At 37.7% G+C, this 27,149-nt stretch overlaps 2 long non-coding RNA genes across 3 annotated transcripts in view; one reads left to right on the top strand and one right to left on the bottom strand.

Annotated features, from left to right (window-relative positions):
* The window catches only part of LOC116275291, a 31,256-nt gene extending 16,300 nt beyond the window's left edge, over nt 1-14,956 (bottom strand). The window contains exon 1 of the long non-coding RNA XR_004184299.1: nt 14,420-14,956. This is a non-coding gene — a long non-coding RNA (uncharacterized LOC116275291). The remainder of the gene's footprint in view (nt 1-14,419) is intronic.
* A 797-nt stretch (nt 14,957-15,753) lies between these two features.
* The window catches only part of LOC110743078, a 33,590-nt gene continuing 22,194 nt past the window's right edge, over nt 15,754-27,149 (top strand). For both annotated transcript variants that reach the window (XR_004184298.1, XR_004184297.1), the window contains exon 1: nt 15,754-16,637. This is a non-coding gene — a long non-coding RNA (uncharacterized LOC110743078). The remainder of the gene's footprint in view (nt 16,638-27,149) is intronic.

Raw genomic sequence — 27,149 nt, 5'->3', positions numbered from 1 at the left:
AATATACAATTTAAGATGAGGAGAATAAACTGTAACATAATTTTTATTTTTCTTTTCCCCTAATATATAACACATAGATAATAATTTACATATTTATGAGGTACATGTGAGTGTTTGCTACCTGCAAAGAATATGTAATGTTCAAGTAAGAGTAACTGGGGTATCCAGTTACCCCCATCACCTTGAGTATCAGTCATTTTGTTTTCCGAGACAGGGTTTTGCTCAGTCTCCCAGGTTGGAGTGCAGTAGCACAATCATAGCTCACTGCAGCCTCTGCCTCCCTGGCTCAAGTGATCTTCCCATCTCAGCTTGCCGAGTAGCTGGGACCACAGGTGTGTCCCAGTCACCATGCCTGACTGGTCTCAAACTCCTGGGCTCAAGCACTTCTCTCACCTCAGCTTCCCAAAAAGTTTGGGTTACAGGCATGAGTCACCACATTCAGTGTGTTTATCATTTTTATGCCTTGCTATCATTTGAAGCCCTCTTTTCTAAGTATTCTGAAGTATACAATATTATTGCTAACTATAGTCACTCTAGTCTACTATCAAACATTATAACTTATTGCTTCTAACTGTATGTTAGGACCCATAACCAATCTTTTTTTACCCACCCACCATCCACCCTTCTCAGTCACTGGTATCAATATATCTGCTCTCTATATCCATGAAATCAAGTTTTTTTTTTTTTTTTTTTTTTTTTTAGCTCCCATAAATGAAGGAAAACATACTATACTTGTCTTTCTCTGCCTGGCTTATTTCAGTTAATATAATGACCTCAAGTCCCATCCATGTTGCTGTAAATGACACTATTTCATTTTTTAATGGGTGGATTGTATTTCATTTTGTACATATATATACATGTATATGTAATCCCAAAGTGCTGGGATTACAGGCATGAGCCACCGCACCCGGCCTACCAGCACTATTTATTGAAGAAGATATCCTTTCCCCATTGTATATTCTTGGCAACTTTGTCGAAGCTCAGTTGGATACAAATATGTGGATTTATTTATGGATTCTGTATTCTGTTCCATTGGATTATGTACCTATTTTTATACCAATACCATGTTGTTTTGGTTACTATAACCTTGTAATATATTTTGAAATTGGGTAGTATGATGCTCCCAGCTTTGTTCTTTTTGCTCAGGATTGCTTTGGCTAGTGGACTCTTCTTTGGTTCCATATGAATTTTAGGATTGATTTTTCTGTTTCTATGAAATAAAATGACATTGTTATTTTGATAGGGATTGCATTGAAACTGTAGATTCCTTGGGGTAGTACAGTTATTTTAATTATATTAATTCTTCTGACCCATTACCATGAGATATCTACAATTTCTTTCATCAGTGTTTTGTAGTTTTCCTTGAAGAGATATTTTACCTCCTTGGTTAAATTTATTCTTGGGTATTTTAGTTTTGTTTGGAAGCTATTATAAATGGGATTGCCTTCTTGACTTCTTCTTTTTTTTTTTTTTTTTGTTTGTTTCATTAGTGGTATATAGAAATGTTACTAATTTTTGTATGTTGTTTTATATCCTGCAATTTCAGTGAAAGTTTTCATGAGAGTCTGAGAGCTTTCTGGTGGACTCTTTTGTTTTTTCTAGAGAGATCATGTCCTCTGCAAAGAGTCAAATTTGACTTTCTATTTTCCAATTTAGATGCCTTTTATTTCTTTTTCTTACTTGATTGCTCTGGCTGGGACTTTCAGTACCATGTTGAATAGTAGTAGTGAAAGTGGGCATCGTTGTCTTATTCCACACTTAGAGGAAAGGATTTTGGCTTTCCCCCATTCAGTATGATGTTAGCTATAGGTCTGCTATATACAGCCTTTGTTATTTTAACGTATGGTCTTTCTATTCCCTAGCTTAAGAGTTTCTATTATGAAGCGATGTTGAATTTTGTCAAATGCTTTTTCTGCATCTATTGAGATGTTCATATGTTTTTTTTCTTCATTCTGTTGATGTGATGTATTACATTTATTGTTTTGCATATATTAACCATCATTGCATCCTTACGTAAAATCCTGCATGATTGGTGTGTGTCCTCTTTTTGATGTGCTGTTGGATTCAGATATTAGTACTTTGTTGAGGATTTTTTGCATCCATATTCATCAGGGATATTGGTCTTATTGATATTATTTATTTGATGTGTCCTTGCCTGGTTTTGATATTATTTATTTGATGTGTCCTTGCCTGGTTTTGACATCAGGGTAATGCTGGCCTCACCGAAAGAGTTAGAATTGTCTCTTCTATTTTTTGGGGGAATAGTTTGAGGAGAATTGGTATTAGTTCTTTTTTGTTGTTGTTCTGTTTTTTTTTTTATTATACTTTAAGTTCCAGGGTATCTGTGCACAATGTGCAGGTTTGTTGCATATGTATACATGTGCCATGTTGGTGTGCTGCACCCATTAACTCGTCATTTACGTTAGGTATATCTCCTAATGCTATCCCTCCCGCCTCCCCCCACCCCACGACAGGCCCCGGTGTGTGATGTTCCCCTTCCTGTGTCCAAGTGTTCTCATTGTTCAATTCCCACCTATGAGTGAGAAGATGCGGTGTTTGGTTTTTTGTCCTTGCAATGGTTTGCTGAGAATGATGGTTTCCAGCTTCATCCATGTCCCTACAAAGGACATGAACTCGTCCTTTCTTATGGCTGCATAGTATTCCTTGGTGTATATGTGCCACATTTTCTTAATCCAGTCTATCACTGATGGCCATTTGGGTTGGTTCCAAGTCTGCTATTGTGAATAGTGCCATAATAAATAGTGCCATATGTGTGCATGTGACTTTATAGCAGCATGATTTATAATCCTTTGGGTATGGTATTAGTTCTTTTTTATATGTTTGATAGAATTCTTCAGTTAATCCATCCAGCCCCTTTTCTGTTTTTGTTAGGAGACTTTATTACTATTTCAATCTTGTTACTTGTTATTGGTCTGTTCAGGTTTTCTATTTATACCTGATTCAATCAGGGTAGGTTGTGTATTTCCAAGAATTGTTAGTTTTCTGGTTTGTGAATGTATAGTTTTCACTACAGTCTCTGATGATCTTTTATATTTCTGTGATATTTGTTGTAATGTCTCCTCTTTCATGTACGAGTGTTTATATGGGTCTTCTCTCTTCTTGCTTACTCTAGTTAGAGCTTTACGTATTTTGTTTATCTTTTCAAAGAACAAACTTTTCATTTCATTGATCCTTTGTATTGTTTTTCTAGTCTCTATTTTATCTAGTTCAACTCTGATGTTTCTTATTTATTTTCTTAGGCTAATTTTTGATTTGGTTTATTCTTGCTTCTCTAGATTCATGAGGTGCATCATATAATTGTTTATTTGAAATTGTTTTTACGTAGGCATTTATTCCTATAAACTTCCCTTTTAGCACTACTATTGCTGTGTCCCATTGCTTTTGACTTCTTGTGTTTCAATTTTCATTTGTTTCAAGAAATTTTTAAATTTCCATTTTTATTTCTTCATTGACCCAATCATGGTCAGAAGTACGTTATTTATTTCCCTGTGTTCATATAGTTTCTAATGTTCCTCTTGGTATCAATTTCCAGTTTTATTTCATTGTGGTCTGAGAAGATACCTGGTGTGCTTTTTATTTTTATTTTTAATTGAAACTTGTTTTGTGTTCTCATATATGGTCAGTCCTAGAGAATGTTCCATGTGCTGATAAGAATGTGCATTCTAAAGTGTTGGATAAAATGTTCTGGAGATCTTGGAGGGGGCGCCCAAGATGGCCAAATAGGAACAGCTCCAGCCTCCAGCTCCCAGCATGAGCGACACAGAAGATGGGTGATTTCTGCATTTTCAACTGAGGTACTGGGTTTGTCTCACTGGGGCGTGTCGGACAGTCGATGCTGGTCCATGGGTGCAGCCCGAGCAGCAACAGCTGAAGCAGGTGAGGCATTGCCTCACCTGGGAAGCACAATGGGGAAGGGAATTCCTTTTCCTAGCCAAGGGAAATTGAGACACACAACACCTGGAAAATCGGGTAACTCCCACCCTAATATTGCACTTTACCAAGGGTCTTAGCAAACGGCACACCAGGAGATTATATCCCACACCTGACCCAGAGGGTCCCACGCCCATGGAGACTCCCTCATTGCTAGCACAGCAGTCTGAGATCTAACTGCAAGGAGGCAGCAAGGCTGGGGGAGGGGCACCCGCCATTGCTGAGGCTTAAGTAGGTAAACAAAGCCACCAGGAAGCTCAAATTGGGTGGAGCTCACCGCAGCTCAAGGAAGCCTGCATGCCTCTGAAGACTCCACCTCTGGGCACAGGGCATAGCTAAACAAAAAGCAGCAGAAACCTCTGCAGATGTAAAAGTCCCTGTCTGACAGCTTTGAAGAGAGCAGTGGTTCTCCCAGCATGGAGGTTGAGATCTGAGAATGGACAGACTGCTGCTCAAATGGGTCCCTGACCCCTGAGTAGCCTAACTGAGAGACATCCCCCACTAGGTGCGGACTGACACTTCACACCTCACACGGCTAGGTACACCCCTGAGACGAAGCTTCCAGAGCAAGAATCAGACAGCAACACTCACTGTTCAGCAATATTCTATCTTCTGCAGCCTCCGCTGCTGATACCCAGGCAAACAGGGTACAGAGTGGACCTCAAGCAAACTCCAACAGACCTGCAGCTGAGGGTCCTGACTGTTAGAAGGAAAACTAACAAACAGAAAGGACACCCACACCAACACCCCATCAGTACGTCATCATCATCAAAGACCAAAGGCAGATAAAACCACAAAGATGGGGAAAAAGCACTGCAGAAGAGCTGGAAATTCAAAAAATCAGAGCACACGTCCCCCTCCAAAGGAATGCAGCTCATTGCCAGCAACGGAACAAAGCTGGATGGAGAATGACTTTGACGAGATGAGAGAAGAAGGCTTCAGTCGATCAAACTTCTTACAGATAAAGGAGGAACTAGGTAACCAGCGCAAAGAAACTAAAAGCCTTGAAAAAAGAATGGATGAATGGATAACTAGAATAATTAATGCAGAGAAGACCTTGAAAGAACTGATAGAGATGAAAACCACGACACAAGAACTATGTGACAAATGCACAAGCTTCAGTAACCAACTTGATCAACTGGAAGAAAGGGTATCAGTGATTGAAGATCAAATGAATGAAATGAAGGGTGAAGAGAAGTGTAGAGAAAAAAGAGTAAAAAGAAATGAACAAAGCCCCCAAGAAATATGGGATTATGTGAAAAGACCAAATATACGTCTGATTGGTGTGCCTGAAAGTGAGGGGGAAAATGGAACCCAGTTGGAAAACACTCTGCAGGATATCATCCAGGAGAACTTCCCCAACCTAGTAAGGCACGCCAACATTCAAATTCAGGAAATACAGAGAATGCCACAAAGATACTCCTTGAGAGGTGCAACTCCAAGACACATAATTGTCAGATTCACCAAAGTTGAAATGAAGGAAAAAATGTTAAGGGCAGCCAGAGAGAAAGGTCGGGTTACCCACAAAGGGAAGCCCATCAGACTAACAGCAGATCTCTCAGCAGAAACTCTACAGGCCAGAAGAGAATGGGGGCCAATATTCAACATTCTTAAAGAAAATAATTTTCAACCCAGAATTTCATATCCAGCCAAACTAAGTTTCATAAGTGAAGGAGAAATAAAATCCTTTACAGACAAGCAAATGCTTAGAGATTTTGTCACCACAAGGCCTGCCCTACAAGAGATCCTGAAGGAAGCACTGAACATGGAAAGAAACAACCGGTACCAGCCATTGCAAAAACATGTCAAAATGTAAAGACCATCGATGCTAGGAAGAAACTGCATCAACTAATGAGCAAAATAACCAGCTAATATCATAATGACAGGATCAAGTTCACACATAACAATATTAACCTTAAATGTAAATGGACTAAATGGTCCAATTAAAAGACACAGACTGGCAAATTGGATAAAGACCCATCAGTTTGCTGTATTCAGGAGACCCATCTCACATGCAGAGACACACATAGGCTCCAAATAAAGGGATGGAGGAAGATCTACCAAGCAAATGGAAAACACAAAAAAAGCAGGGGTTGCAATCCTAGTCTCTGATAAAACAGACTTCAAACCATCAAAGATCAAAAGAGACAGAGAAGGCCATTACATAATGGCAAAGGGGTCAATTCATCAGGAAGAGCTAACTATCCTAAATATATATGCACCCAATACAGGAGCATCCAGATTCATAAAGCAAGTCCTTAGAAACTTACAAAGAGACTTACACTCCCATACAATAATAATGGGAGACTTTAACACCCCACTGTCATCATTAGACAGATCATCGAGACAGAAAGTTAACAAGGATATCCAGGAATTGAACTCAACTCTGCACCAAGTGGACCTAATAGACATCTACAGAACTCTCCACCCCAAATCAACAGAATATATATTCTTCTCAGCACTACATCGCACTTATTCCAGAATTGGCCACATAGTTGGAAGTAAAGCACTCCTCAGCAAAGGTAAAAGAACAGAAATTATAACAAACTGTCTCTCAGACCACAGTGCAATCAAACTAGAACTCAGGACTAAGAAACTCAATCAAAACCGCTCAACTACATGGACACTGAAAAACCTGCTCCTGAATGACTACTGGGTACCTAACGAAATGAAATTAGAAATTAAAATGGTTTCTTTGAAACCAATGAGAACAAAGATACAACATACCAGAATCTCTGGGACACATTTAAAGCAGTGTGTAGAGGGAAATTTATAGCACTAAATGCCCACAAGAGAAAGCAGGAAAGATCTAAAATTGACACCCTAACATCACAATTAAAACAACTAGAGAAGCAAGAGCAAACACATTCAAAAGCTAGCAGAAGGCAAGAAATAACTAAGATCAGAGCAGAACTGAAGGAGGTAGAGACACAAAAAACCCTCCAAAAAACAATGAATCCAGGAGCTGGTTTTTTGAAAAGATCAACAAAATTGATAGATCACTGGAAAGACTAATAAAGAAGAAAAGAGAGAAGAATCAAATAGATGCAATAAAAAATGATAAAGGGGATATCACCACCGACCCCACAGAAATACAAACTACCATCAGAAAATACTATAAACACCTCTACGCAAATAAACTAGAAAATCTAGAAGAAATAGATAATTTCCTGGACATTTACACTCTCCCAAGACTAAACCAGGAAGAAATTGAATCCCTGAATTGACCAATAGCAGGCTCTGAAATTGAGGCAATAATTAATAGCCTACCAACCAAAAAAAGTCCAGGACCAGATGGATTCACAGCCGAATTCTACCAGAGGTACAAAGAGGAGCTGGTACCATTCCTTCTGAAACTATTCCAATCAATAGCAAAAGAGGGAATCCTCCCTAACTCATTTTATGAGGCCAACATCATCCTGATACCAAAGCCTGGCAGAGACACAACAAAAAAAGATAATTTTAGAACAATATCCCTGATGAACATCGATGCAAAAATCCTCAGTAAAATACTGGCAAACCGAATACAGCAGCATATCAAAAAGCTTATCCACCATGATCAAGTGGGCTTCATCCCTGGGATGCAAGGTTGGTTCAACACACGCAAATCAATAAACATAATCCAGCATATAAACAGAACCAAAGACAAAAACCACATGATTATCTCAATAGATGCAGAAAAGGCCTTTGACAAAATTCAACAGCCCTTCATGCTAAAAACTCTCAATAAATTCGGTATTGATGGAACGCATCTCAAAATAATAAGAGTTATTTATGACAAACCCACAGCCAGTATCATCCTGAATTGGCAAAAACTGGAAGCATTCCCTTTGAAAACTGGCACAAGACAGGGATGCCCTCTCTCACCACTCCTATTCAACATAGTGTTGGAAGTTCTGGCTAGGGCAATCAGGCAAGAGAAATAAATCAAGGGTATTCAGTTAGGAAAAGAAGAAGTCAAATTGTCCCTGTTTGCAGATGACATGATTGTATATTTAGAAAACTCCATCGTCTCAGCCCAAAATCTCCTTAGGCTGATAAGCAACTTCAGCAAAGTCTCGGGATACAAAATCAATGTGCAAAAATCACAAGCATTCTTATACACCAGTAACAGACAAACAGAAAGCCAAATCATGAATGAACTCCCATTCACAATAGCTTCAAAGAGAATAAAATACCTAGGAATCCAACTTACAAGGGATGTAAAGGACCTCTTCAAGGAGAACTACAAACCACTGCTCAGTGAAATAAAAGAGGACACAAACAAATGGAAGAACATACCATGCTCATGGATAGGAAGAATCAATATTGTGAAAATGGCCATACTGCCCAAGGTAATTTATAGATTCAATGCCATCCCCATTAAGCTACCAATGACTTTCTTCACAGAATTGGAAAAAACTGCTTTAAAGTTCATATGGAACCAAAAAAGAGCCCACATCTCCAAGACAATCCTAAGCCAAAAGAACAAAGCTGGAGGCATCACGCTACTATACTACAAGGCTACAGTAACCAAAACGACATGGTATTGGTACTGGTACCAAAACAGAGATATAGACCAATGGAACACAACAGAGCCCTCAGAAATAATACCACACATCTACAGCCATCTGATCTTTGACAAACCTGACAAAAACAAGAAATGGGGAAAGGATTCCCTATTTAATAAATGGTGCTGGGAAAATTGGCTAGCCATAAGTAGAAAGCTGTAACTGGATACTTTCCTTACTCCTTATACAAAAATTAATTCAAGATGGATTAGAGACTTAAATGTTAGACCTAAAACCATAAAAACCCTTGAAGAAAACCTAGGTAATACCATTCAGGACATAGGCGTGGGCAAGGACTTCATGTCTAAAACACCAAAAGCAACGGCAACAAAAGCCAAAATTGACAAATGGGATCTAATCAAACTAAAGAGCTTCTGCACAGCAAAAGATATTGCCATCAGAGTGAACAGGCAACCTACAGAATGGGAGAAAATTTTTGCAATCTACTCATCTGACAAAGGGCTAATATCCAGAACCTACAAATAACTCAAACAAATTTACAAGAAAAAAGCAAACAACCCCATCAAAAAGTGGGCAAAGGATATGAACAGACACTTCTCAAAAGAAGACATTCATACAGACAACAGACACATGAAAAAATGCTCATCATCACTCATCAACAGAGAAATGCAAATCAAAACCACAATGAGATACCATCTCACACCAGTTAGAATGGCAATCATTAAAAAATCAGGAAACAGGTGCTGGAGAGGATGTGGAGAAATAGGAACACTTTTACACTGTTGGTGGGACTGTAAACTATTTCAACCATTGTGGAAAGCAGTGTGGCGATTCCTCAAGGATCTAGAACTAGAAATACCATTTGACCCAGTCATCCCATTACTGGGTATATACCCAAAAGATTATAAATCATGCTGCTGTAAAGACACATGCACATGTATGTTTATTGTGGCACTGTTCACAATAGCAAAGACTTGGAATCAACCCAAATATCCATCAGTGACAGACTGGATTAAGGAAGTGTGGCACATATACACAAAGTATACTATGCAGTCATAAAAAAGGATGAGTTCATGTCCTTTGTAGGGACATGGATGCAGCTGGAAACCATCGTTCTCAGCAAACTATTGCAAGACTAGAAAGCCAAACACTGCATGTTCTCACTCATAGGTGGGAATTGAACAATGAGATCACTTGGACACAGGAAGGGGAACATCACACACCAGGGCCTGTTGTGGGGAGAGGGGAGGCGGGAAGGATAGCATTAGGTGATATACCCAATATAAATGACGAGTTAATGGGTGCAGCACACCAACATGGTACATGTATACATATGTAGCAAACCTGCATGGAATATAATTTTCCATCCCTTTACTTTCAGTCTATATGTGCCTTTATAGGTAGAGTGTGTTTCTTATAGGCAGCATATAGTTGGATCACTGAAAGAAAATCCCTGAAAGAAATCACTGGAAGAAAAGTCACTTTTAAGTGGAGAATTTAACTTATTTATATTCAAGGTTAGTAATGATATGTGCAGTTTTGTGCCTGTAATATTGTTGTTTTTTTTTAAAGTTCTTTTTCCTTTCTTTTTTACTTATTGATTGTCCTTGTTGTTTGCTGATTTTCTGTGGTGGTGCCATTTGAGTATTTTCTCTTACTCATTTGTTTGTTTACTTTACCACTGAGTTTTATATTTTTGTGTATTTTTTATGAGAGTAACTGCCACCATTTCACTTCCAGGTTTAGAATTCCCTTGTATTTCTGGTAAAGGAGGTCTCTTGGTGATGAATTCCCTTGGTGTTAGCTTGCCTGGGAAAGACTATTTATCTTTCATTTGTGAGAGATAATTTTTCTGGACATAGTTATCCTTGTGTGGTAGTTTTTTTTTCCCTTATATCCTCCCATTCCATACTGTACGATTTTTGCTGAGAAGATCACTGTTATTCTGACTGAAGCTCCTTTATAGATGACTAGCTGACTTTCTCTTGCAGTTTTTAGAATTTTCTCTTTAATTGACTTTAGATAGCTTGACTATAATGTGCCATGGAAAAGACATTTTTTTCATTGTATATGACTGAGAATTGCTGGATCTCTTGTACAGATGTTTAAATCTCTTTCTGGATTTTTGAAGTTTTCATCCATTCTTTCACTAAATGGGTCTTCAGATACTTCTGTTCTCTCTTCACCTTCAGAGATACCAATAATTTGTTTACTTAGTCACTTTATGGTGTCCCATATATTACCAAGACTTTGTTCTACTTATTTTATTCTTTTCTTTTAATTTTTATCTGACTGAGTTATTTTAAAAATTTGTCTTCAATTTCTGAGATTCTGACTTTGTTTAATCAAGTCTGTTGTTGAAACTTTCAAATATATTTTTTATTTTACTCAAGGAATTCTTCAGTTCCAAAATTGCCCTTTGGTTCTTTTTTATATTTATCTCTTAGGTAAATTTCTCATTCATACCCTAAATACCCTAAATTTGTTTTCTGATTTATTTGTATTGTTTTTTTGGAATTCTCTTATATATCACTGAGCTTCATTTGTATTATAATTTTGAATTATTTTCCTGGGATTTTATTAACTTTTTGATTGGAATCTGTTGCTGTGAAATTATTGTGTTCTCCTGGAGGTGTCGTATTTCCTTGCTTTTTCATGTTTCCTGTGTCCTTATTTTGCTATCCATGTATCTGATGTAATTGTTACTTCTTCCAGTTCTATGAATTTGCTTTTGTATGGAAGAACTTTTTCCTGAAGGTGTATCAGTGGTGTTGGTTGTGTAGGGCTCTTGGGCTTTGATTCTGGGTATGTGTGATAGTCTAGTCTCTTTAGAATTTCTTCAGCTGTCAATAGTGTCAGTGGTATTTGTAATTTTTTTGGTGGTTTAGCATGCAAACCACCGTGTGAGGGCAGGGAAACAGGGTGGGCCAGTCTTCAGTCTCCAGTGGTGGTAGTGGTGGACCAGGCATACCTGATCATGGGCCCCAGGATGGCATATTGTAGCAATTGACCAAGTGGGCCAATTCTTGGGCCTCCAGCTTGCTTGCTTGGATGCCAGTCTGTGCAGTGGCAAGCCAGCTGGGTGAGTGGGTTCTTGGGTCCCTAAGAGACTCTTGGGTGAGCTGGTGTTGGTGTGATGTGGACAGTAGCAGTAGTAGTAGCAGGACAACTCTTTGAGTACTAAGTGGTGCGCATTGGTGTGGGTGGTGGCTGCACTGTGGTATCATCACCCACAGTTGTAGATATGCAACTCTCAGGCTCTCTTAGTATGTGTGGCAGCAGCACCCAGTGCCCCACACAGAGTGGGGGAAGGACCCCACACTTCATGCATGAGACACACTGGGAAACAGAGGCCATACTACCAGTGAAGGTATAGTTACCACTCACAGTCCCAGACAGGCAGTCCTCTGGATCAACCAATCCAGCCTCTGGCATCAACAGCAGTGGCTACACCTGTAGCAGTGTGCAGAGGAAGGGGGTCCTGCCATCTGTGCATGAGCCTGAGCATACAGGTTGATTGCCATTGGAAGGGGATCTCACTTTCCACTTGCAAGTCTGAGCACAGAGTTTCTGGCACTGCTGATGATAGGGTCATGTCTCATAGTCTCAGATGGGGAATTCTGGGCTCTGCAAAGTGCATACTTCGGTTTCCTTTGTCCCAGGAACTGCATTTTAAGTGCACTGCACCATCGTTTCCCTGGGAGGAGTACTTCTCGTGGGCCAGAGTACTGGAGACCCCATAGCACCTTTGGGTCCAGCCAGATCCATGCCATTGTAGCCCTCTGGGTGGACACTGGGGAATGCCACTGGGTACTCCTGAGATGTGGGGATATGTTGGCTGTGGTTCCCAGGGCAGGATGCAGTCCTATGATAGCTGTGCTCTCACACTGCCACCCTACTACAGCAGCTTAGGTCTTAGTGGGGGCGGGGGTAGGGTGAATGACCCAACATGAGTTTTCTGTTTGGTCCAATGCCTTTTTGGGGTTTCCAAAACACTGCCCATGCTAGTGCCAAGGTTAATGTGTATAGAGAAGCTCTCTCATGGTTTATTCTGCAGCGGTTCATGGACTGCTAAAGTTCTTTTACTTACACTTTGCCGACAATACAGATCCTCTTTGGGCTCCTGGCTGATCTTGGCGGATTTGGCCACTTGCTTTAATCTCCTTCTGTGCCTCAGCTGTTTCCCCTATAGCATAGTTTTTCTTTCCCACTCCAAGAATAAAATCACCTTTTGGTATTTCCATGTTCTATATAACAGTATTCTATTGACCATGTACTTTTGGACCGTGTTATCTTTGGAGTTTCTTCACCTCAAGAGAAGTGGTCTGTGGGACATTCGTTTTTTTTCTCAGTAGCTTCATGTAGGTCCTCCGTGTTTCCACAGCAGATCCTATTCTTCATATATTTAGAGATAATTATGCCTGCCAAGTGATTTTTTTTTTTTTTGAGACGTGTCACCCAGGCTGGAGTGTAGTGGCCGGATCTCAGCTCACTGCAAGCTCCGCCTCCCGGGTTCATGCCATTCTCCTGCCTCAGCCTCCCGAGTAGCTGGGACTACAGGCACCCGCCACCTCGCCTGGCTAGTTTTTTATACTTTTTAGTAGAGACGGGGTTTCACTGTGTTAGCTAGGATGGTCTCGATCTCCTGTCCTCGTGATCTGCCCGTCTCGGCCTCCCAAAGTGCTGGGATTACAGGCTTGAGCCACCGCGCCCGGCCAGGCCGATAAATTTTTAAATGAGCAAAACACGATCAAAATGTGACTATAGACCTAATACCATAAAAACCCTAGAAGAAAACCTAGGTAATACCATTCAGGACATAGGCATGGGCAAGGACTTCATGTCTAAAACACCAAAAGCAACGGCAACAAAAGCCAAAATTGACAAATGGGATCTAATTAAACTAAAGAGCTTCTGCACAGCAAAAGAAACTACCATCAGAGTAAACAGGCAACCTACAGAATGGGAGAAAATTTTTGCAATCTACTCATCTGACAAAGGGCTAATATCCAGAACCTACAAAGAACTCAAACAAATTTACAAGAAAAAAACAAACAACCCCACCGAAAAGTGGGCAAAGGATACGAACAGACAGTTCTCAAAAGAAGACATTCATATAGCCAACAGAGAACATGAAAAAATGCTCATCATCACTGGCCATCAGAGAAATGCAAATCAAAACCACAATGAGATACCATCTCGCACCAGTTAGAATGGCGATCATTAAAAAGTCAGGAAACAACAGGTGCTGGAGAGGATGTGGAGAAATAGGAACACTTTTACACTGTTGGTGGGATTGTAAACTAGTTCAACCATTATGGAAAAGAGTATGGCGATTCCTCAAGGATCTAGAACTAGAAGTACCATATGACCCAGCCATCCTATTACTGGGTATATACCCAAAGGATTATAAATCATGCTGCTATAAAGACACATGCACATGTATGTTTATTGCAGCACTATTCACAATAGCAAAGACTTGGAATCAACCCAAATGACAGACTGGATTAAGAAAATGTGGCACATATACACCATGGAATACTATGCAGCCATAAAAAAGGATGAGTTTGTGTCCTTTGTAGGGACATGGATGCAGCTGGAAACCATCATTCTTAGCAAACTATCGCAAGAACAGAAAACCAAACACCACATGTTCTCACTTATAGGTGGGAACTGAACAATGAGATCACTCGGGAAGGGGAACATCATACACCGGGGCCTATCATGGGGAGGGGGTAGGGGGGAGGGATTGCATTGGGAGTTATACCTGATGTAAATGACGAGTTGATGGGTGCTGACGAGTTGATGGGTGCAGCACGCCAACATGGCACAAGTATACATATGTAACAAACCTGCACATTATCCACATGTACCCTAGAACTTAAAGTATCATAAAAAATAAAATAAAAAAATAAAAAAATAAACACTTTTTATTTGTGTAGATGAGAAATACCAACCTGAAGTGTTATCTTCTTGTAAGGTTTTTGTCTGGTTTGAGTGTCGGAGCAATAGTGGCCTCATGGAATTAGTTGGTAAGGATTTCTTCAGTTTTCTAGAAGAGCTTACATAGAATTGGTATTATTTTATCTTCAAATGTTTGGTAGAATTTATCATTGAAGCCACCTGAGACTGGGGTATTCCTCAAGAGAAGAATGAGAGGAAGGAGAGAAAAGATGTATTTAACTACACATCCAATTGTTTTTAAATGATATAAGGCAATTTATATTATTTACTTTTTCTTGAATGTGCTTAGGTAATTTGTGTCTTTTATGGAATCTATCCATGTCATCTAAGTTGCCAAATTAATTTGTAAGATTATAAAATATTTTCTTATTATCCTTTTAACATCTGTAGAAACTGTAGTGATGCCAGCACTCTCATTTATGATATTGTTAATTTGTGTTCTTTCATATTTTCCTGATTAGGCTGGCCACAGTTATATCAATAGTCTGATCTCTCTCTCTCTCTCTCTCTCTCTTTTTAAATGTATCATTTGGCTGCATTGATTTCCTCTATTTTTTTCTGTTTTCTACTTCAATTATTTCTGTTTTTTATTATTTCCTTGTTTACACTTATTTGGAATTAACTTGCTTCTATTTTTCTGATTTCTTAAAATAGAAACTGAGATAATTGATTACGAATATTTTCTTTTTTACTAATAAAGTCATGTAGTGCTATACGTTTTCTATAAAAACAACAACAACAACAACAAAAACAACAAAATGTGACTAGTCACCTGAGCGAACAGTGTACCCTTTTAGAGCAGGGATACAGCTCTTAGAGTGAATCATAACTAATGTTTCACATGTCAATTCAAAACAAAAAATAATTGAGTCATCTCATAGGAAAAAATTATAATAATTATAATAATTAATGACTAGCATTTACTGAGGTTGTACTAAGCATTTAATATGAGTATCCTTCTTAACTGTCACCTATGAGGCAGGCTGTACTTTCTTTCCATTATTATAAAGATGAGGAAGCAAAGTTCCAGAGACTCTAACGCACATGGTCTCTGTGCTGGTTAGGAAAATATTAATAGCTGAAGTTTGACTTCAGGTCGTGTGGTTTCAGAATTCTGGATTTTGGTTGGTTGCGGACACTCACGACTGTAATACTAGCACTTTGGAAGGCCAAGGCGGGTGAATCACTTGAAGTCAGGGGTTCAAGACCAGCCTGGCCAACATGATGAAACCCATCTCTACTAAAAACACAAAAAATTTACTGGGCATGGTGGCACTCACCTGTAATCCCAGCTACTTGAAAGGCTGAGGCAGGAGAATCATTTGAAACAGAGAGGCAGAGGTTGCAGTGAGCTGAGATCTCACTATTGCACTGAAGCCTGGGTGACAGAGTGAGACTCTGCCCCCCAAAAAAAGGACTCTGGATTTGAACTGCTGTGCCATACCAGAGAGGATTTTTGTGCTTAGGATCTATCTATATACAAGAGCAGTATTTCCTAGGCTTGTCTGTGATTGGCATCTAGAAGACTTGTTAAAAATGTTTTTTTCAGGTGCTTTCCCTTGGGGTCATTACTAGGAATCTGTGTTTAAGAAGCTTTACAATAATTCTTATCAGCAATGCTTTAAACAAACGTTTTAAGAGATATTAAAAGACACGAATATATGGCCTCATTATGTAGCTTAGAATTGATGAAAATGAGGTACTTTCTTTTATTTTCCTAATATAAGGAAGAGAGGAAGCTCAGGAGACCAACTAGGAAGAGCTTTCTGTTGGTCTGAAGGGAAGCAAGTTACATTTAACCAAAAATAATAATCGCATATTTAAAATAAAATATTAGAGATGAGTTGATAATAGAGGGGAGCCTGGAAGATGACATTGTAACTTCTCTTATCTTTGCTTCTACTAAACATCTATCAAGAGTTTTGACACCTCATCATAGCCAGGTAAGAGGTCTTTTATGACTGGACATTCAAAGGTGTAAACTCTTGCCTAAATGTTCAATATAACATTCTTTTTTGTACTACATTCCTTAACCCATTATATATATAGGAAATATGGATTTTAGAATACTCTGTACCTCATAAAGAGAGCAAATAATACTATGTCAGTAAGCTACAATAGTCATATAACTCAAATGTTCTTTCAATGAAGAGAAAATCAATATTGCTTCAGGAAAGGTTTTAGATATATTGCTAAACTCAAGAGCTCAAGGTGAGAATGTTTTGGAGAGTCAATATTTGAAGGAAATTGAATATCATGATGAAACAACAGAAAAACTCAAAAGGTAGAACATTTCACAGGACAATTACCTGGGCTCTTGAAAAAGTTGGTGCGATAAAAATAAGAATCAAAATTGTTCTAGACTACAAGAGACTAAACAGACACAGCAAAATGCAATGTGCAGATTTAGGTTGTATCCTAGTCAAAATACAACAGCTATAAAAGATAATCTTGGGAGAACTGAAGATAACTGAATATAAATTAAATATATGTTATTTTAGAACAATTATTTGTTTTGTTAGGTCATGATGGCAATTTTTTTCTGGTTCTTATTTTTAGAAGATGTGTGCTGAAATATTTAAGGGTAAAATGTCATGATGTTGTAACTTTCAAATGGTAGAGTTTTATATATGTATGCATACATGTAGGTACATATAGGGAAAGGGAGAGAAAATATTGCAGAAAATCCTATCAACTATACTATTTACTACTAAAATGAACAAGATCTCCTTGGAGATATGGTTGGGGTAGAAATGCACAAGATGAGCCTCAACATATCATTATGGCTTATGTCAAGGAAGCTATCAAAGACTTCTAGGTTTGTATAAAGAGACCAATGAGACAACGTGAAAGGTTTCCTGTGCCCAAACATGGAAAACTTCTGCATCAGTAAGGATGACTACTTCATATATTTAAACATATAAACTGTTCAGATTCATTAGTTCTTAGTGATACATTAAAAAATAATTGGTCCTCCTTGGAGGATGAAATATTTTGAAGATTGATAAACAAAGATTAGGACTGAACATATATTTTGCCTTTTCTATTCAAATGTACTACTGGGTTAGTAAATAGCAGATGAAGGGACATTTCTCTTTATAGATCTATTTTAGCTTATACTTAATGAAGATAAAATGACAAAACTAAAATATCAATATTTTGCAACCCCTAATGAATTAATGGATCTAGGTATTACATATCAGTGGTTGCTAACATCATGGAAAGAGAGACAACCAACCATAAAAATAATAACCTTGCGAGGTAATGAATTTGTTAATTAGCTACATGTAACCATTCCACAATGCATATTTACTTCAATACGTATTTTACACAATAAAACCTTACAGTGTTATCTGTCAACTTTGAATCTTTTTTTTTAAGCACAAGCAAATATACAGCCCCTTAATAAAGGAATGTACCAACTTCTAGGAAAATACCCTTGCCAAAAATGTCTACCCTGAATCTAATAAAACCTTTTAGATCCGACTACAAATTTATAGGAAATATACAAGTCAGAGGAACATATTTTAAACAAAACAAAACTTCATAGGATACAATCATAAAAATTCACACTATGGGAAAATCTAGAAAACATAACCTAGTTTTGTCAACCAATGAGACATAAATGCGATAGGGAGAAAAAGCTTTAGATTAAACAAGTCTTAAGAGACATATTGTCTAGTTATTATATGTGGACCTTATTTGGATTCTGATACAAACAAAATTTTTATAAAATGATGACATTTGAGCATTTACTGAATGTTCGAATCTATTACGGCTGTTTTTTGGTGGTATAGTGTTATTGTAGTTAAGCGACTTCTATTTTTGAGGAGTTTTTATTTTTTAGAGATATATGCTAAAATAACTACAGAAAAGTGATGTGTTCCACAATTATATGGAAAGGGAGAAGGTGGATGACATAAGACTTTACAAGAGCTGATAATATTTGAACATAGGTGATACGCAACTTTCCTTTTTAAAAATGTAAATTGTATTGATAGTCTGTCTACTTTTAGTAGAGCAATTAAAATATAGATTGGAATGAGAAAGTAAAAATATTCTCAGTATTTTTCTTGAGGATATGCTACAGTTCTTCTTAAAAAAGAAGAAAACTATGAAGTTGTTACTATTACTACTTGCATTTTACAGTTGAGGAAACTCAAACTGAGGGAGATAAAGTTAATTGCATAAGGTCACACACTATGGGTTGCCATGAAGCCAAGTTCCAAACATAGGCACTTGGACCCAAGACTCTTGTGCTTAACCACAAGGATGCATATCCCTGGGTTGAGATTTTCATGAGTCTATTTTGAGCTAGCACAATTGGCAAAATTTTCTTTATATGGAACTTATAGGTAACTTTATGGCTTATTTAGAGACTGCAGATTCAAAATTAGGTCTAGGCCAAGAAGCAAGGCCATGTGACATAGACGCTAATGGTTTATATCTCTAGAGTCCCACCACATATGAGCTGAACCTGTTTGGATACATAAAAAAATACAGGAATGATTACAGCTCCTTCATATGGATATTAGAGTATGAATTTTTGACATGGTAAGAATGGGTAATCATGTTATTGTTCCCTTCATCCATATGCAAAATAGGGAATGGAAATATTTCCTTTTGTGTTGGGGATGCTTTCTGTGTCTAAGCAGCAAGAATCTAGAAAATGTTTTTTCATTGCATTGGCTGTAGTAACATTGTTTGGTATCTTCAAGCAAGGTAACTGACTCATAAGAATGAACATAAAAAGAACTCCAGCATATTAAAAATCTTCCTTATGCTAATGTGTTCTGATATTAGAAACAAATTGATTACATCTGTAAAATAGAAAAGAAAGAAAAATGATACCCCCCAGGATGCAACAGGGAGAGTTTAATAAGCTGCCTTAAATCATTCAACCTACAACACATCTAAAATGTTAATTAAGCAACTGTTTTTTTTTTTTTTTTTTTTTATCTTCACCTCTGCTCTGTTGGCTTTAGTAAAAGCCTGTCTGCCAGCGTAACTCTCTACAGGTACCTCCAATTCTGTTTGAAGTTGGTGATCTGGGCTTGGCTCATAACATTCACAGTAGATTTACCTGAAAGATCAATAAAAGCATGTTCAAAGCTAGATTGGCTTCATAGAGCCCAAGATTTTTATTAATTCATATAAACTTCCTAAAACTTTCACTATAAAGAAAAAAGGAGGAAACTTGAGAATATTCACATTGTAAGAAATTGAATTGGTATCATGGAGTTTCAGAATTGGTTTGGAGCCCGTGAATCCCCTTACATGTCAGAATTTGTGGAAGTTCCAAATGCCGAGTCTTTCTTAAATCTTCTAGGAGTTCTTAGAATCGTTAATCACATCAAAAAGTGTTTGATAAGTGCCAAGCTCTTTGTCCTGGATGCTGTGCAAGGTTAGTAACATGGATTTTGCTGTTAACAGATGCCACTGGCCTCAGTAGAATATGTGTATCTTGATGTTAATTACAATTTTTTAAAATAATTTTATGAAACAGTTTGAAGACAGTATAGCAAAGAAGAAATTAAATCAGTTAAAGAAGGTTTGCACATTCCATGTGAAGAAGAAGTAGAGTCCTTGGACCTGGGAAAAGAAGCGTGAGGTAATATTTCAGGAGGCAATTAGTACTGGAGAAAAATAAAGAATGCATTTTGGAACCCAATAGAATCCTGGCTGGAGTGGTCCCGAGAAATTTGCTACGCTCTTTGAGTCTCAATTTCTGTATCTGTAAGTTAGGAATAAGACAAAAACGATTGTGTGACTTAAAGAAAATAGTTTGTTTTCTCATTTGCAGAATTATGGATTTAGAAGAGCTATTTTGAAAGAATCCCTCCTGAACTATGATTCTTATATTTTAAAAGATGGAATAATATAAGGGGAGATATTTTTGACATATTATGGGATTTGGCGTGTCTTTCATGAAAACAGTGGCATTTGCACAGCTTGATGTGTCCAACGTAAAGGTTGTTGACACATTAAGTAAAGCAGGGAGGTCCAGACATAGGGCATGGAGTGGGATGATTAATAAGTAATTTCATTAGTATTTATCACTTACTGGAAATGTGATCTCATGTAAGGACAACTGCTAATTTTTCTTTGTTGGAACAGGCAATCTTCTTTTTTTTTTTTTCCTTTAATTTAAAGACCGTATGGTTTAAGAGTGTAAAATTAGGACCTAGAAACTAATCAACCAGCAGAGAAGCTTTGATCTTTAAAATGCTGGAATTATCTTTTATCAGAGGAGATTTGTATTGTCTAAATAGTGGGATTAAGGCAAAATTATCATCATTTTGTGCACTAAAATGTTGATTCTTTCTTTACTAATGGAAACAATCCTCTGAAAAAGAACTCAGTTTTCTTTTTGAATTGAATAACTTTTTGCATTCTAATTGATTCAGTGTTAAAAGTTATTTTATCATCTTAGCACGGTTTTAATATCAGTATTCATGAGTGAAATATAAACGCTGTCCTATGATTTTATTATACTCACCAATATATTAACTCTTCTGTAAGTATTGCTTATAATTTATGAGAGGAAATTTTTACTAGAACTGTTTTTTCCTCTAGAGAAACATCCTGGTATCTGAGCATGATTGTCACCTTTTACTCTGTGGGACTCCCATTCAGAGCTCCACAAAACGTTGATTTGAAATGTATTTTTCACAAAGATTTAAAAAATTGTAACCAAAACAATATGTATATTCAATAGAACCATACACCATTTTTTACTACCAAGATGTTAATATGGGTTACCAAGTTGACTAAGTTTTGTGCTGGTTATGGAAAATAGTCTCCTAATATTTGCATATATTTGGATATCTTGTAAATGTGCCATTGATCATCTATTCATTCATTTAATATTTGCTGACTGGGTTTCAGCCAGGTTTTAAAGAAGCTGGATATGTGTTGGTGTCCTAAATTTCAGGATAGGAAATTTGTATGGCATTTTAATTTGCTTGTCTTTTAAAATTGATGCTCCTACCCATCTCAGGTGGCAAACACTTTATTATTTTATTATTAATTAACTCATTTATTTATTAAACATTCATTGAGAAATTTCTTTGTGCCACATTGAGGAACTGAAATCGTATACAAAACACTGTCCCTACTCTAATAGAATTAAAACTAATTGAAGAGACAAATAAATAATCACACAAATAATTATACATCAAGGAAAACTTGCTTTAGAGAAAAATATTAGAGTTTAGAATGCAGAGTCAGGAAAGACCTGCTTTATAAAGGGGAGTTAAACTGCAACCTGGTATTGCACACGTATGTTTATTGCGGCACTATTCACAATAGCAAAGACTTGGAATCAACCCAAATGTCCATCGATGATAGACTGGATTAAGAAAATGTGGCACATATACACCGTGGAATACTATGCAGCCATAAAAAGGGATGAATTCATGTCCTTTGTAGGGACATGGATGCAGCTGGAAACCATCATTCTCAGCAAACTATCGCAAGGACAGAAAACCAAATACCACATGTTCTCACTCATAGGTGGGAATTGAACAATGAGATCACTTGGACACAGGAAGGGGATCATCACACACCAGGTCCTATTGTGGGGGGTGCGAGAGGGATAGCATTAGGAGATATACCTAGTGTAAATGACGAGCTAATGGGTGCAGCATACCAGCATGGCACATGTATACATATGTAACAAACCTGCACATTGTGCACATGTACCCTAGAACTTAAAGTATATATATAAATAAAATACCATGAAGCATGATTAAAAAAAAAAAAAAAAAAAAAAAAACTTAGGTGAAGAGTTGGAGAAGGGCAGCCTTTGTAAAGGGTCCCTGGGAGGGGAAAGTGCCTGGACCATTGGTGGACCTTGAGAAGAAGGTCAGCCTGGCTAAGCCAAGGAGGTGAGGGAGGAGACAAGATGAAAAGGAAGGTAGGGTCTCATCATGAAAGCTCTTAAAGGCAAGGCTAAGGACCTTAGATTCCATCTAAGGTCAATGAAAATCCACTTAGAAGTTTGAGCAGAGTACTGATAACGTTTTTAAAAGATTATTTTAATAGTTATAAAGAATGAATTGGGAGACCTATTTGGGAATTAAGAAGATCTATGAGGCTGGTATGAGTTCAGATGAGAAATGATGGTGGATTAGACCAGGATGCTAGTGGTGAATGTAGAGAAAACCAGGTGGATTTAAGTCCTACTTTTAATGTGAAAGTGGTATAACTCGATAATAGATATAAATATGTAAAAAGGGGGAGTGTCAAATGATTCCTGCATTGTGAACACCTGGGTGGTTGATGGTGAGAGACAGAGTAAACTGGAGAAGGAAATTTTGGGAAAAAGAATAAAACAATTTAATTTTCAAATATTCGACGAGTTGCTTGAGACACATCTGAGTAGCAATATCAAATAAAGAGATTTGTTTAGATCTCAGAAGGGAGTTTTGCGAAGTGCATATAAATTTTGGAGTTATTAGTGGATGAGGAGTAGCTGAAAATGGAGGATGGGTCAGAGTTATCTGTTGGACACAATATGTTTAGTTAAAAAATTGTGTTTACATCTTGTGATACCCTCTATCTCTATATATTTGCATCAAATTCTTACTGTTAAACAGATTCTGCTAAACTCTGTTACTTTATGGGGAAAATGATTGCAATTTCCCCATATCATTAATTTTATTAATATTATTATTATTAATAAAGAATTATTGCTGTCAAAGTCATTTGCCTGAGAACAACCTAGGTGTGTACTCAGGAGAATACCTGGGCCTAGGAAGATGTATCACTGTTGGTGGCTTTCTTCTACTTTCTCTGAGACTTTAGTATATATCCGAAATACAAACACATGGAGAAATTCTAGAGCTTCAAGGACCAGTAAGTGATTTCTTTTAAGGAGTGATTACCTGTAAACTAAGTGACAGTGGAAAATTATTTTTATTACATTAAGTTTTCCTCTTCACCAGGGTGGTTTATCCTGACAAGCACAAAGAGGTTGAGCTTTAAACCTCCCTTCTCACTTATAGCCTGGTACTTTTGCATGTAGCAGTGGCCATTGTTAAAGGGCATTAAGCAAAGCATTCCACGTTTGTTTGTTTGTATGTTGCTTTATTTGGCCAAATCTTTAGTAAAATATAGGTATTGTCACTTGAAACCTATTACAAGCTTCTTTAGGACAGGAACCCGGTATCACACATATTTGTAGATTATTCCAGGTTTGGCAAAGTATCTCATAAAATGTTTTGAAAATAATATTGGTTTATTTCATTTGTCATTTTGCACCAGAAACTTCATATACCTTATGGAGAATGAAGAGATAACTTTTACAAATAAATATAATTAGATCTTCTTTGACTTAAGATGAAGTCTTTCAGATAAATACTTAATTTTATTTGGGTAACTTCTGAGGCAATTCAAAGTTCACATATGTTGAGGTTTTTTTGTTTTGTTTTGTTTCTTTCTAAAGGAAACTTCCTTTCTCTTACTCCTCCCCAGAGTACTGTCTAGCACAGGGGAAAGTTAACATACCATGGATCCATGGTCATGCATCCACATGCATCTTCTTATATTCCTTGGTCTCAGTTAAAGCACTGCCAGTTTGGAATAGTTTGTCTTGTCTCATCTCTGGACTTCTGGAAATGGTGTTCATTGTGGGGGCTGATGTCTCTTGTTTCTCTTGGACATCACTCCAACACTTGTTGCTGAAGCACACAGTCACTATCCTAGTCTCTGGTTGCAAGGGAGCTAACTTGTGATCTATCCAGGTCTTTGACTTGCTCCAGAACTCTGACTCTCCTAGAGCCTCCATGCTCTTCTCAAGGCAACGACCTCTGCATGATTCTGGAGTTGTAAGGTTCTGCAAGGCTTAGCCACTAGGCACCTGTTTCGTATATCTAAACTGGCCTCTGCTGTCAGGTTGACTGTAGCCTCCTGTTCAGTGCCTGCCGTCTCAGAAAAGTTTGTTGTCTTTTCTATGCCTTGTGCAAGGAAGCAGGGTGCTGTCCCTCATGGTCTTATATTTTCCCCTGATCCATGTGGATGTTTTCACATCCCTGATACCCAACTCCCTTGAAGATGGTCATGATTGGTCTCTTGCTCTAGTTTTCTTCTCTGTCTTTTTCACATACGCGCTAGAATTAGAATGGCTCTTACTATCCTCTTTGTCTACTCTCTAACATTTACCCTCCCAGTCCTATGGTAATTGCATGTTTAGTTGTTTTTTTTTTTCTCTTTTTTTTTTTTTTTGAGACGGAGTCTCCCTCTGTCGCCCAGGCTGGAGTGCAGTGGCGCGATCTCAGCTCACGCAAGGGCCGCCTCCCAGGTTCACGCGATTCTCCTGCCTCAGCTTCCCGTGTAGCTGGGACTACAGGCGCCCGCCACCATGCCCGGCTAAATTTTTTGTATTTTTAGTAGAGACGGGGTGCCAAATTGGTTTTCGTAGGAGCGGTACCATTTTATGCTCCTACCAGCAAAATATCCTACTCTGGTGTTGGCAACTCTGGATAGAGATTCTGTAAAAGTGGGATTCTGATCCCATTTGACTTATTAACTAATTATACTAACTACCTTGATGACACAATTTTTCTAACTCCAGTTTTCCTCACTTCACAATGGACATGAAGAGAAATGTCATTTGACTACTGTGAATATACAATGAAATATCTAAAATATAAAATCCTTGGGAGAGACTCCCATGTTTAATAGGATTTTATGGTTCTAAAACCTTTTGAGAGTGTATTATATCACTTAATTAAAGTAAAAGAGTGTTCTACAAGTGAAAACTATATATATATCTCTATGAATTCCAGCATGAACATCACTGGGAAATGACAAATCTAACATAAAAAATAAAATGTCAAATTATCTTATAATTTACTTCATATATTTTTCATAAGAATTTTGAGATAATTGTAGATTCACATTCAGTTGTACAGAATAACACAGAGATATTCCACATATCCTTTGCCAAGTTTTCCTCAATGGTAACAGCTTGCAAAACTACAGTACAATATCATAACCAGGATATTAACATTGATATAGCCAAGATACAGAACATTTCTTTTTTTAAAAAAAAATTATACTTTAAGTTTTGGGGTACATGTGCAGAACGTGCAAGTTTGTTACAGAGGTATACACTTGCCATGGTGTTTTGGTGCACCCATCAACTTGTCATCTACATTAGGTATTTCTCTTAATGCTATCCCTCCCCAAGTCCCTCACTCCCGACATGCCCCAGTGTGTCATTCCCCCTCCCCATGTCCATGTGTTCTCCTTGTGCAACTCGCACTTATGCATGAGAACATGCGACGTTTTGTTTTCTGTTCTTGTGTTAGTTGGCTGCGAATGATGATTCCCAGCTTCATCCATGTCCCTGCAAAGACATGAACTCATCCTTTTCTATGGCTGCATAGTATTCTATGGTGTATATGTGCCACATTTTCATTATCCAGTCTGTCGTTGATGTGCATTTGGGTTGGTTCCAAGGCTTTGCTATTGTGAACAGTGCCACAATAAATATACGTGTGCATGTGTCTTTATAGTAGAATGATTTATAATCCTTTGGGTGTATACCCAGTAATGGGCTTGCTGGGTCAAATGGTATTTCTAGTTCTAGATCATTGAGGAATCGCCACACTGTCTTTCACAATGGTTGAACTAATTTACACTCCCACCAACAATGTAAAAGTGTTCCTATTTTTCCGCATTCTCTCCAGCATCTGTTGTTTCCTCACTTTTTAATGATCGCTGCCATTCTAACTGGTGTGAGATGGTATCTCATTGTGGTTTTGATTTGCATTTCTCTAGTGACCAGTAATGATGAGCTTTTTTTCATGTTTGTTGGCTGCATAAATGTCTTCTTTTGAGACATATCCTTTGTCCACTTTTTGATGGGGTTGTTTTTTTCTTACAAATTTGTTTAAATTCTTTGTAGATTTTAGATTTTAGCCCTCTGTCAGATGGGTAGATTGCAAAAAATTTCTCTCATTCTGTAGGTTGCCTGTTCACTCTGATGGTAGTTTATTTTGCTGTGTGGAAGCTCTTTAATTAGATCCCATTTGTCAGTTTTGGCTTTTGTTGCCATTGCTTTTGGTGTTTTAGTCATGAAGTCTTTGCCCATGCCTTTGTCCTGAGTGATATTGTCTCGGTTTTCTTATAGGGTTTTTATGGTTTTAGATCTTACACTTAAGTCTTCACTCCATCTTGAGTCAATTTTTTTATAAGGTGTAAGGAAGGGATCCAGTTTCAGCTTTCAGCATATGGCTAGCCAGTTTTCCCAACACCATTTATTAAATAGGAAATCCTTTCCCCATTGCTTTTGTCAGGTTTGTAAAAAATCAGATGGTTATAGATGTGTGGCGTTATTTCTGAGGACTCTGCTCTGTTCCATTGGTCTATATATCTGTTTTGGTACCAGTACCATGCTGTTTTGGTTATTGCAGCCTTGTAGTATAGTTTGAAGTCAGGTAGCGTGATGCCTCCAGCTTTGTTCTTTTTGCTTACGATTGTCTTGGCTATGTGGGCTCTTTTTTGGTTCCATATGAAATTTAAAGTAGTTTTTTTCCAATTCTGTGAAGAAAGTCAATGATAGCTTTATGGGAATACTATTGAATATATAAATTACTTTGGGCAGTATGGCCATTTTCATGCTATTGATTCTTCATATCCATGACCATGTAATGTTTTTCCATTCATTTGTGTCCTCTCTTATTTCCTTGAACAGTGGTTTGTGGTTCTCTTTGA

This window comes from Papio anubis, chromosome 6 (genome assembly GCF_008728515.1).
Source record: "Papio anubis isolate 15944 chromosome 6, Panubis1.0, whole genome shotgun sequence".
Taxonomy (NCBI): Eukaryota; Metazoa; Chordata; class Mammalia; order Primates; family Cercopithecidae; genus Papio; species Papio anubis.
This window is presented reverse-complemented; position numbering and strand designations above follow the sequence as displayed.